This window comes from Dipodomys ordii, unplaced genomic scaffold (assembly GCF_000151885.1).
Source record: "Dipodomys ordii isolate 6190 unplaced genomic scaffold, Dord_2.0 Scaffold8, whole genome shotgun sequence".
In the NCBI taxonomy this organism is placed as follows: domain Eukaryota; kingdom Metazoa; phylum Chordata; class Mammalia; order Rodentia; family Heteromyidae; genus Dipodomys; species Dipodomys ordii.
In genome coordinates, this window is record NW_012267224.1 from 18,941,210 (window position 1) to 18,953,572 (window position 12,363).

Sequence of the window (12,363 nt, forward strand, 5' to 3'; positions counted from 1 at the left end):
TTCTGCTTATGTGGGGCTGAGGAATCGAACCCAGGGCCTCATGCATGCAAGGCAAGCACTGAGCTACCTTCATAGCCCCACAAATTAGTCTTTCTATGCCTCATTATCTTCATCTGTAAAGCAGGTATAATAATAGTACCTAAGCCAGGCGCTGGTGGCTCACACCTGTAATCCTAATTACTCAGGAGGTTGAGATTTGAGGATCACAGTGCAAAGCCAGCCAGGGCAGGAAAGGCCGTGAGACTCTTACCTCCAATTAACCACTCAGAAAACCAGAAGTGGCTCAAGTGGTAGGGTGCTAACCTTGAGCTGAAGAGCTGAGGACAGCACCCAGACCCAGAGTTCAAGCCTCACGACTGACAAAAAAAAAAGTTTCTAATGGAGTGCCTACCTAGCAAGCAGGAGGCCCAATACTTCGTACATAGTGTAGAAGTAAGGTAACCTGGCATAAGACAAATGCAAAACTCCCAAGGATAGATGGTAACAAGAACCAGGCAAATCAGTGGAGGTGATGAAATGTAAGAAAAAATAAGGAGTCTGGTGCTGGTGGCTCATACCTATAATCTAGCTATTCAGGACACTGAGATCTGAGGATCATAGTTCAAAGCCAGCCTGGGCAGGAAAGTCTGTGGGACTCTTGTCTCCACAAAACTACAAAAGAAAAGAAAAAAAAAACGTGAGAAGTGGTTCCATAGCTCAAGTGATAGAGCACTAGCCTTGAGCAAAAGAAGTTCAGGGACAGTGTCTAGGCCCAGAGTTCAAGCCCCAGAACCAACACCAAAAAGAGAAAAGAAAAGTACAGAAAAGAAAAGAAAAGGAGGAAACAAGAAACCAGAGATGACTTTGAAGTTTTAGGCCTCAGTACCTAGAACAATAAAATAAAGTTAACAGTGAGATAGGAAGTACTATGCTTAGTGCACCATTAGAACCACAACGTCTTTTAGATACAAAAACAATTCAGCTGAGGTTGGTGGCTCAAGCTTGTAATCCTAGCTATTTGAGAGGCAGAGATCAGGGAAATGTGATTTGAGGTCCACCAGGGCATAAAATAAGTTTGAAACACACCATATCAATCATTGGCTGGACACTGTATCTTGCACCTATCATTCCAACTCTGCAGAAAGCACAGTGACTGGATGCAGTGGCACAGTCCTGTTATCCCAGAGATGCAGGAAAGCACAAATAGAAGAATCATAGTCGAGGCTAGACTGGGGAATAAACCAGAATGCGATCTGAAAAAATAACAGGAAGAAGCTGGGCACTGGTCCCTCACACCTGCAATCCTAGCAACTCAAGAGGCTGAGATCTGAGGTTCTAAGACAGTGCTGGCAGGAAAGTCCTTGAGACTCTTATCTCCAACAAACCACCAGAAAACCAGAAGTGGTGCTGTGGCTCAAGTGGTAGAGTGCTAGCCTTAAGATGAAGAACTGAGGGACAGCGCCCAGGCCCAGAGTTCAAGCCCCACAACTGATTAAAATAAATAAATAAAATAAGAAGAGTTCTGATAGAGTGGCTCAAATGGTAGATCACTTCCCTAGCAAGTGTGAGTTCTGAACTCAACCTTCAATACCACACACACACACACACACACACACACACGCAATTTAAGATTAACAATTATTGAGCTCCTCTAATGGTGAAGACAGGATGCTAGGCACTAGGAGACTTTTTTTTTTTGAAGGCAAAACTTCTGCTTTTGGTATGACCACAGTCCATTGGAAGGAGCTTGGAAGGAGCAATGACATGCAACAAATTACAATTTGCAACATGACTAAGATACATTCTGTAATGGACACTTGAACTACATTGTCTGGGAGCCCAGAAAAGGAATGTTCTAGGAGATTCCCAAAGGGAATGGTCACATGAGTTTGAGCCTTGAAGGGTGAATTGTTGTGTGGAGATGATAATAACTAATAGAAGTAGCCATGAAGGCTTAAACAAAGACCTCAAGGTGAATAAATCTAAAAAAATTTTTTAGGGGAAAAAGCTGAGTTAGGGCTGGGGATGTGGCGTAGTGGTAGAATGCTTGCCTAGCATGCATGAAGCTCTGGGCTTGATTCCTCAGCACCACATACACAGAAAAAGCCAAAAGTGGTATTGTGGCTCAAGTGATAGAGTGCTAGCTTAGAGCAAAAGCAGCTCAGGGACAGTACCCAGGCCCTGAGTTCAAGCCCCAAGACTGGCAAAAAAGAAAGAAAACCATAGCCGGGCGCTGGTGGCTCACGCCTGTAATCCTAGCTACTCAGAAGGCTGAGATCTGAGGATCACAGTACAAAGCCAGCCTGAGCAGGAAAGTCTGTGAGATTTCTCCAATAAACCACTAGAAAATGGGAAGTGCCACTGTGGCTCAAGTGGTAGAGTGGCCTTGAGCTGAAGAGCTCAGGGACAGTGCCCAAGCCCAGAGTTCAAGCCCCATGACTAACAAAAAGGAAGAAAGCAAGAAAGCAAGCAAGCAAGCAAGCAAGCAAGCAAGAAAAAAGCCAGAAGTGGTGCTGTGGCACAAGTGTAAAGTGCTAGCTTTGAGCAAAAAGAAGCTCAGGAACAGTGCTCAGGCCCTGAGTTCAAGCCCCAGGACTGGCAAAAAAAAAAAAAAAAAGAGTTGTTAATGGTTACACAATAATGTGTGTTGTTTTGTTTTGTGGTGTTAATCAAACCTGGGACCTGGTGCATGGAATAAAAATATTGTACCACTGAGACATACCCCTAGCCCAAATGTCATGGGTTTATGAATCTTTTTTTCTATTCACAATCAACCCCTCTGATACACGCGCATGTAAGCTCATAATCTATAAGCAAAATGCTATCCAATACACTTCCAGGACAAAGCCCGTAGTTCTCAATTTCAACTGCACTACTAAATACAAAGTCTTCCTGTATATAAATACTATATTCAAATGCTAAGGCAGTACTGCCTAAACTAAATTTGTGCAACACTAAAAATGTTCCATATTTGTACTGTCCAGTAGAATAGCCATTAACCATATGATATACCACTTGAAAAGTAGTTAGTGCAAGAATATTAATAGATTTTTAATTATTAAAAAAGAAATAAGACTATTAATGGATTTTTAATTATTAAAAAAGTTTTATGCCAGTGGTCATAGCTGTAATTCTTTTTTTTTTTTTTTGGGTCTGGTTGTGGGGCTTGAACTCTGGGCCTGGGCACTGTCCCTCAGCTCTTCAGCTCAAGACTAGTGCTCTACCACTTGAGCCACAGCGCCACTTCCGGCTTTTTTTTTTTTGCTTATGTGGTGCTGAGGAATCGAACCCAGGGCCTCATGCATTGCAAGGCAAGCGCTCTCCACTGAGCCACCTTCCCAGCCCTCATAGCTGTAATTCTTGTTACTTAGGAGGCTGAGATCTGAGGATTACAACTTCCAACCAGCACAGGAATGAAAGTGTCTAACTCTCATCTCCAATTAACCACCAAAAAAGCCAGAAGAAGAGTTATGGTTCAAGTGATAGAGAGCCAGCCTTCAGTGAAAAAGCTAAGGGACATTGTACAGGCCCTGAATTCAAGACCCAGTACTGATGCATGCACACACACGCGCATGCATGCACACTTGCGCGCGCACACGTGCACACATGCGCGCGCGCACACACACACACACACACACAGGACCAATAACTAAATTGTAATTTTGTTCTTCAACAGAGTTACTGATCAATAAGACCCAAATAACACTGATGATGACTCTTGAGACACATTGGAGAATGCACGGGAGGGGCTCTGAGGTCCTTGTCTTCCTCAGAGAGTCCCAAGTAAGTTTTTATCAAAGGATCAGACTGCTCTTTTTGCTTTGGACCCTCAATATTTTTGGCTTTCAAAGCCAGCTTGTAGTATAAGAAAGCATCATGACCTTGTGGTAGGTACTAGCAGTCACTGTGTGCTGTGAGAGAACATATGACCTTTCTGGGTTTGTGGTAGCTGGTAAATCACAGGCGAGTGGGGAAGCCTAACGGAAATAGGACTGGGTTTTATTGGGAAAATCCAATGTCTATCAGAGAAAAACTGATGGAAAATTGAAATTATTACAGGAGGTATGAAATCAGGTTTTTTCCTCCTCCTCCTCCTCCTCCTCCTTTTCTTCCTTCTGTGCATAGGTAGGGGAAAATCATTGGCCAAGTTGGTCTAGAGGATCTCGAAGCCAAACCCACAATTTGGGAACTTAAGAACTATCAAAAGGAGCTGGAATGTGGCTTAGTGGTAGAGTGCTTGCCTAGCATGCACAAAGCATGGGTTTGATCCTTCAGTACCACATAAACAGAAAAAGCCAGAAGTGGCACTGTGACTCAAGTGGTAGAATGCTAGCTCTGAGCAAAAACAGCTCAGGGACAGTGCCCAGGCCCTGTGTTCAAGCCCAAGGACTATTAAAACTATTAGAGGGACTATCTCTTGCAGGCGGGCAGCTCACACCTATAATCCTAATTACCAAGGAGGCTGAAATCCAGAGAATCACAGTTGAGGCCAACCTGGGCAGAAAAATCCAAGACTATCTCCAAAATAACCAACAAAAAGCTGAACTGTAAGCTCAAATTGATAGAGTGCCAGCCAAATGAGCAAGCCCAGCAAGGGTGAGGACCTGAGTTCAAATCCCAATACAAATACAAAAAAAAAAGATAACTAAAATAAGACTACCATGTAGGCAAGCTAGATAGCATAGGGCAAGAGGCAGCTTCATGGTAGCTAGAGACTGGTACAAAAGAAGAGCTCTGTTATAGCAGTATATAATGTTACTGTTCAAACAGTAAAAAGGAAGATCTTGTCAGAATTGCCTAGGACCACATGGCAGACCAAGACCTAGATAACTATCTATGCTTTTTGCTTTTACTGTAATGGCATTTCTGTATTGTTAGCATTGTGGTTTTAGCTGTTCCCATCATCCTTTGATGCCATGACACAGCCGAAAACTCCATGTGAGGACAGAAAATGGGGAAAGACTGTTCTGCACCCTACTCTTAGCCTATGAATCAGCTTCCCTTCTATTAAATTTGCCCACAAAAAATGCTTCCTATAGCCAGGCGCCAGTGGCTCATGCCTGTAATCCTAGCTACTCAGGAGACTGCGATCTGAGGATCACAGTTCAAAGCCAGCCGTAGCAGGAAAGTCTGTGAGACTCTTATCTCCAATTAACCACCAGAAAACCTGAAGTGGTGCTGTGGCTCAAGTGGTAGAGTGCTTGCCTTGAGCTGAAGAGTTGCAGGGATAGTGCTTAGGTCCATAGCTCAATCCCCAGGACCACCACCACCACCAACAACAACAACAAAATGGTACCCTAGAAGGGATGACATTGTCCAATGACACTTGATTTATGTAACTAACCCTCAATACATTACCTTTATAATAAAAATATTTTTTAAATGCCCGAGACTTACTCTGAGAACTTCTACACTTATCCCTTAAGTGTATTCCTTTTTTTCTGTAATAAAAGTGCCTCCCAGTTTCTTAATTTATCTCACCTCTGAGTTCAAGAACTTGGAAGGTAAAAGTTTCTCTGTTCCTTTCTGAAACTCCCCAACTCTCACTGTCACTAACACCATCAGAAAGCCAAACCAGATTATAAGGAGTTGTTGAATTTGAGTTTTCATTCTATCTAATTCCACTTTACGCTATTCTATTTTTTTTCCCGGTCATGGGGTCTGAACTCTGGGCCTGGGCACTGTTCCACAGCTCTTCAGCTCAAGGCTAGCACTCTACCACTTGAGCCACAGCACCACTTCTGGCTTTTTCTGCTTATGTGGTGCTGAGGAATTGAACTCAGGGCCTCATTCATACAAGGCAAGCGCTCTACCACTGAGCCACCTTCCCAGCTCTATCTACGCATTGTTACTTCCACTTGGCTAGCACTCTTGAGCCATACCTCTACTTCTGGCTGTTTTGGTTTTTGTTTCTGTTTTTTTGTAGGCTAATAGAGACAGTCTCGTGGACTTTGCTGCCCAGGTTGGCTTCAAACCCTGATCCTTAGATCATGGTGAGTAGCTAGGATTATATGTGTAATCATCCCTCACCTGGCTTCTTGTGAGGTGAGAGCTCTTTAATCCTTTCTTACTAGGTTAACTCTGCTCTCTCCCTCCTTCAGTCTTTTTAGCAAGAGGCAAAATGGAGGTCACTCTGCTTCCAATTGTTGATATTCCATGGGTATCCATTCCTCCACCACAAAGTATTTGATAATTGGTCATTTGATACATCACTCAAGTCTTTTCTGACTCCTTGTTAGTCCTGAGAGACCAACCCTCCTGAATCCTGATCAGACCACACTTGCTGTCATTGGCACAAGTCACAGTTCCTCTGCACTAGGGATGCCGACATGACAGGCTCCTGGGATTAAGATGTCGCTACCCAAGGATGACATCATATAAGTTCCCTCCTAGGGCATTGACTTATTTCTTTTTCTTTCTCTTCTTTTTAGGTTACTGAAGGACAATAGACTAGTCTCATAGCCATATTCCTTGCATACCTGCTAGCATTCCCGTGGGCTACATAATCCACCACTGTAAAAGTGAACATTAATCCTTGGGGGGTGTTCATGAAATTGATCTTCATTTTCTTTTGCTCTCAAGTGTTGGTAAGTGACCACCCTCCTGGATCTATTGGTCGTTTGGTGTCTGGTCTGGGGGGTTCCTCTTGTTCAGACACACAAGCTTGGTTCTTGTGCAGCAGAGATTTAAATTCCCTGTTTAGGTTTATTTTTCCTGTCATCTCTTCACTGGTATATTCTGATTTGCACCACTACCCATCTTTCAACCACAGGGACAAATGGTTACTTTATGTCTTTTAACTAATTTAGGCTTCTGCCATTTGTCTGACAGGAAAGCTTGGACTCTATTACTTTGTAGTGTTAACAGACAGGAAAGGGACATATTGCACACACAGAAACGAGGGTATTTGAGATCTCAGTTATGATTTGCATAAGAATGAAAGGCATTGACTATATCTCTGTGCCCCCTAGGGAAAATCCTAACTGCTTAGTCTATTTGTAATTTATAGACCAATAACTAAAAAGGAGGATTGACTCTTGAGAAATAGGTTGGCCGAAAGGTCTGAGTGAACTCATATTTAATATATTTCTGTTATGTGTCCTTTTCATTTTTTGTTATTCTATCCTCAACATGATTACTGATTGAATGTGATTGTTCGCATGTCTTTTGTGTCTGGTAGTCTGTGATAAAGTCTAAAAAAAGTCTGATGGCTGCAGAAACAGATTTATTTACATGAGGGTCCTCAGACTCCAAAGAAGAGACGTGTTGTTAGCAAAATGAGTCCCTTCCCATAGCTTAGTCCACTCCTTCCCTTCTCGACAGCTTAGCATGCCCCCTTCCTAGGCAACACCAGGCCCTTGTAGTAAAGGCAGTAAATAATCATCTTCCAGCCCCCTTTACCTTGGGATGGCACTTCTCGGGGGCAGCTACCACCATATAAGGCAACAAGAGCCCCTTGGAGTGACCTTCAGGTCTAGGCAGCTGCAGGACCCTTATCTACTATTTGGATAGCAGCCATAAATCCTAGTCCACCATGATGAAGCCCGTGGCCCACACGTCCACACCAGTGGGCCTCCTAGCCCCTTATAGCCCCTCCTAAACCTCCTAGGTTATATAGGTTACCCCAGACAAGAGCCGGTGCTTCTTCTCATTTCTCCCTTGTGAGAAGGAGTCTTGCAGGCCCCCCTCTACCGACAATAAACCTTCTTTGTTCTATGTACCTGGATGTCTGCGTGGTTCTCTGGCAAAGTCTAATTAATCATATTTAAGCTAAGATATGTTCTAGGTGGTTAAGATGGCATCCGTTCTGTGTTATTGTATCTTGAAAATATATAACTCCCATTTTTATTTTCTATGGCTCACAGCTAAGAGTTTTGCTGGAATATCAGAGGAGACCTTGGAATTGGGTACTTGTGGTTTATATAATCCTAGCTACTTAGGAGGCTGAGATGTGAGAATCATATCTAAGCTCTGTACTAGTATACATGAGTATACACACAAAGAGACTTTGGGCTTAGTCTTGAACATTCATGTTGGAATTGTTGAGATTGTACTAACTGTTGGAGATAAATTAAATATACTTTACAAAATAAGAAAGTCATGAGTCTTTGGATATTATGGTTTAATTATGAAATGCCCCCCACAGGCTCATGAGCTAAAACCTAGACAATAAGCTGAGGAAACTGGGCGCCTGTGGCTCACTCCTATAATCCTAGCTACTCAGGAGGTTGAGATCCGAAGATTGAGGTTCAAAGCCAGCCCAGGCAGGAAAGTCCTTGAGACTCTTATCTCCAATTAAACACTAGAAAACTGGAAGTGGTGCTGTAGCTCAAGTGTTAGAGTGCTAGCCTTGAACTGAAGAGCTGAGGGACAGCCCCAGGCCTAGAGTTCAGGCCCCATGATGGACCAAAAAAAAAAAAAGAGTCTTACGGATATTCCCAGTAGAGCTGGCTTTGAACTGCTTGAACTGTGATTCTTAGATCTCAGCCTCCTGAGTCGCTAGGATTATGAGCCATCAGTGCCCAGTGCCCAGCTGAAGTAGATTTTTTTTTTTGGTGGGTCATTGGGCCTGAACTCTGGGCCTGGGCGCTGTCCCTCAGCTCTTCAACTCAAGGATAGTGCTCTACCACTTGAGCCACAGCACCACTTCCAGCTTCTTCTGCTTATGTGGTGCTGAGGAATGTAACTAAGGGCCTCATGAATGCAAGGTGAGCACTCTACCACTGAGCACCTTCCCAGCTCCCGAAGTAGATCTTCAAGGGAGATTTTTAAAGGTATCCTGTCCTTCTTTCTCTTCTTGGCTACCATAATGTGAACTGTTCTGTTCACTATACCCACTATCACAATGGACTGAAATTGCTGAAATGGATCCAAAATTATTATTATTTATTTATTTTTGTAGTAGTAGTGGGACTTGAACTCATCAACTTTGGCACTACCTCTACATATTTTCAGTCAAGGCTACCACTCTACCACTTGAGCCACAGCTCCACTTTGTTGTTGTTTTTTTATTTTGCGGTTAATTGGAGATAAGAATCTCAAGGACTTTCCTGCTCTTGCTGGCTTTCAACTTCCATCTTCAGAGCTCTGTCTTCTGAGTAGTTAGAATTACAGGTGTGACCCATCATGATTCTGCCTCGCTGGTAACTCAAAGTTCTTAGCTGTGAGCTTCCTTAATTTGTTCTCTCAGGTATTTTGGTCAAAGCAATGAGAAAAGTAACTAATATATTCAGCAATACCCTGACTTATCTCTGCACAAGGTACAACTGGTAAAAGAGTTTTTATTTTTACTTCGTAATAAAGCTTTCTCTCAGTTGGACACCTGCAGCTCGCACCTGTAATCCTAGCTACTCAGGAGGCTGAAATCTAAGGATCATCATCCAAAGCCAATCCTGGCAGAAAAGTCCATGAAACTTATCCCCAATTAACTACCCCCCCCCAAAAGCCAGAAGTGGAGCTACAGCTCAAGTGGTAAAACACTAGCCTTGAACAAAAAAAGCTAAGTGCCCACATTCTAAGTTCAACCCCAGCACAGCAGAAAATACAAACAAATACCAACAACAAACCCAAACTTTATCCCAACATTTTGTGTTGTCTCGAATTCTTTCTCTGGTGGTGACAAGTCCCTGGAAACACTGGGTAGAGGTCTCTAATTCTTCCTGAGACAATCTTCAAAGACAGCAACAAACACTATAAAAGGATAAGCTGAGGCCGAGTGATGGTGGTTCACACCTGTAATCCTAGCTACTCAGGAGGCTGAGATCTGAGGATTGTGGTTCAAAGCCAGCCCAGGCAGGAAAATCTGCGAGACTCTTATCTCCACTTAACCACCAGAAAACCCGAAGTGGCGCTGTGGCTCAAGTGGTAGAGTGCTAGGTTGAGTTGAACAGCTCAGGGACAGCGCCCAGGCCCAGAGTTCAAGTCCCATGACTAACCAAAAAAAAAAAAAGGATAAGCTGGTCACTTAATGGAGTAGTACCTGCCTCAAGAAAACATCTGTAGCCCGGCACCAGTGGCTCACACCTATAATCCTGGTTACTCAGTGTAAGATATATTAAATAGGTAGGTTTCATTAGGTAGCCGATGAAGAGAACACCACATGCTATTCAGTTTATTTACCAAACTGCTGCCCCCAACATGCATGGTGGAGAAGCATGGCAACCCACTCCTGGGCCAGGACTTATCTAGGCCAGGGACAGGAAGAGGTGTGGCCACACTGGATCTGGATGTGACCTTAGGGTCTAGGACCCTCCTAAGGTCAGATGGGAGGCATGTGACTGGAGGTGGCCCAGGATATGACCTAGCAGGAGGGGAAGATGACTGCTTCCAGGTCTGCCAGTTACCTTAGTAACAGATACTGGGAGGAAACTTAGCCAAGAGGGAGGGAGTTGTCCCTGTTCAGACCTTACCTTCAGGAGGCTGAGAGCTGAGGATTGTGGTTCAAAGCCAGTACTGGCAGGAAAATCCGTGAGACTCTTTTTTTTTTTAATTTTTATTTATTTTTTATTGTGAAAATACTGTACAGAGGGGTTACAATTAGATGGGCAAGATAATGAGCATTGTAGCCTCCTCCTTTGTTTCCCCTTCCGATCCCTTCCCAGCCTCCCCATGCCCCCTCCCCCCACCAAAGTTGTAAAGTTCATTTTCGACATAATGACTTGTACTTCTCATTGTTGCAACAGGTCCACCTGTATCCTTATTTAAACGACTTGTTTTTCCCCTTCCCCTCCACAAATTATACTGACATCAAATACAGTGAAAGCAGGGGTTATACTGTGGGGGAGGGGTCCGTGAGTCTCTTATCTCCAGTAAACTACCAGAAAACCAGAATTGGCACTGTGGCTCAAGTGGTAGAGTGCTGGTTGTGAGCTGAAGAGCTGAGGGACAGCGCCCAGACCCAGAGTTCAGGCCCCATGGCCAGCAAAAAAAAAAAGAAATAAAATTAAAAAGGAAACATCTGTGCAATGAGGTACAATGTTAAAGCATTACCCAACTCATTCCTACTCCATTTCCCTGTTTGTTTGTTTTTACTTTGTTTTGTTTTTGTCAGTCGTGGAGCTTGAACTCTGGGCTTGGTCGCTGACTGTGTGCTCTTCAGCTCAAGGTGAGCGCTCTACCACTTGAGCCACAGCACTATTTCCTGTTTCCTGGTGGTTTATTGGAGTCTCACAGAGTTTCCTGCCAGGGCTGGCTTGGAACTGTGATCCTCAGATCTCAGCCACCTGAGTAGCTAGGATTACATACATGAGCCACCCACACCTGGCTTATATAAATCCTTAATTTTTTGTTTGTTTATTGTTTGGGTGGGTTGTGGGGCTTGAACTCTGGGCCTGAGCACTATCCCTCAGCTCTTCAGCTCAAGGTGAGCACTCTACCACTTGAGCCACAGCACCACTTCCCCATTTCCCTGTTTGGCTTTTATCTTGGCCTTGGGAGACTCAAATTCAGTGTAAATTTCTAAAGAACTAAATGTAGCCATTATGCAGACTGGTCCCAAGCTTTAAGAAGTACATTTAAAGGAAGGACTCCTGGGTTCTGTGTTTGATACCCAACTGTGCTCGAAGTCCAGCGGGTCCTCTCCAGGTCCTCTGCGCGTTACTGTTCTTGGTGCTGTAACCTCCTCAGCCTGCCAAGACAGCGATGCAAGCGGCCAAGAGGGTGATTCGCCTTCCACCCGAAGTAAATTGGATTTTGTATATAAGAAATTTGCCAGGGCTGGGAAGGTGGCTCAGTGGTAGAGCGCTTGCCTTGCATCCCTGAGGCCCTGGGTTCGATTCCTCAGCACCACATAAGCAAAAAGAAAAAAGCCGGAAGTGGCGCTGTGGCTCAAGTGGTAGAGCGCTAGCCTTGAGCTGAAGAGCTGAGGGACAGTGCCCAGGCCCAGAGTTCCCCACGACTGGGCCCCCCCCCAAAAAAAGAAATTTGCCATACAAAATCATAGCTGAAGACATGTATGATATCTTTGGGAAATATGGACCTATTCGTCAAATCAGAGTGGGAAACACACCTGAAACTAGAGGAACAGCTTATGTAGTCTATGAAGACATTTTTGATGCCAAGAATGCATGTGAGCACCTGTCAGGATTCAGCGTTTGTCACAGATATCTTATGGCTTTGTGCTATAATGCAACAGGGCATTTCAGAAGATGGACACCAAGAAAAAGGAGGAGCAGGTGAAGCTTCTCAAGGAGAAACATGGCAGCAACACAGATCCACCAGAATAAAGGTTTCTCACATTTTCATTTTAGACTAAACCTATGAGTAACCACCACTACCATTTTTTCCTTTGTTTTTTTTTTTTGGGGGTCCGGTCGTGGGGCCTGAACTCTGGGCCTGGGCGCTGTCCCTCAGCTCTTCAGCTCAAGGCTAGTGCTCTACCACTTG

General features: G+C 44.0%; 1 pseudogene; it reads left to right on the plus strand.

Moving 5' to 3' along the window:
* Positions 1-11,520: 11,520 nt before the first annotated feature.
* LOC105980248 lies at positions 11,521-12,203 on the plus strand (annotated as a pseudogene).
* The last annotated feature ends 160 nt before the right edge of the window (positions 12,204-12,363 follow it).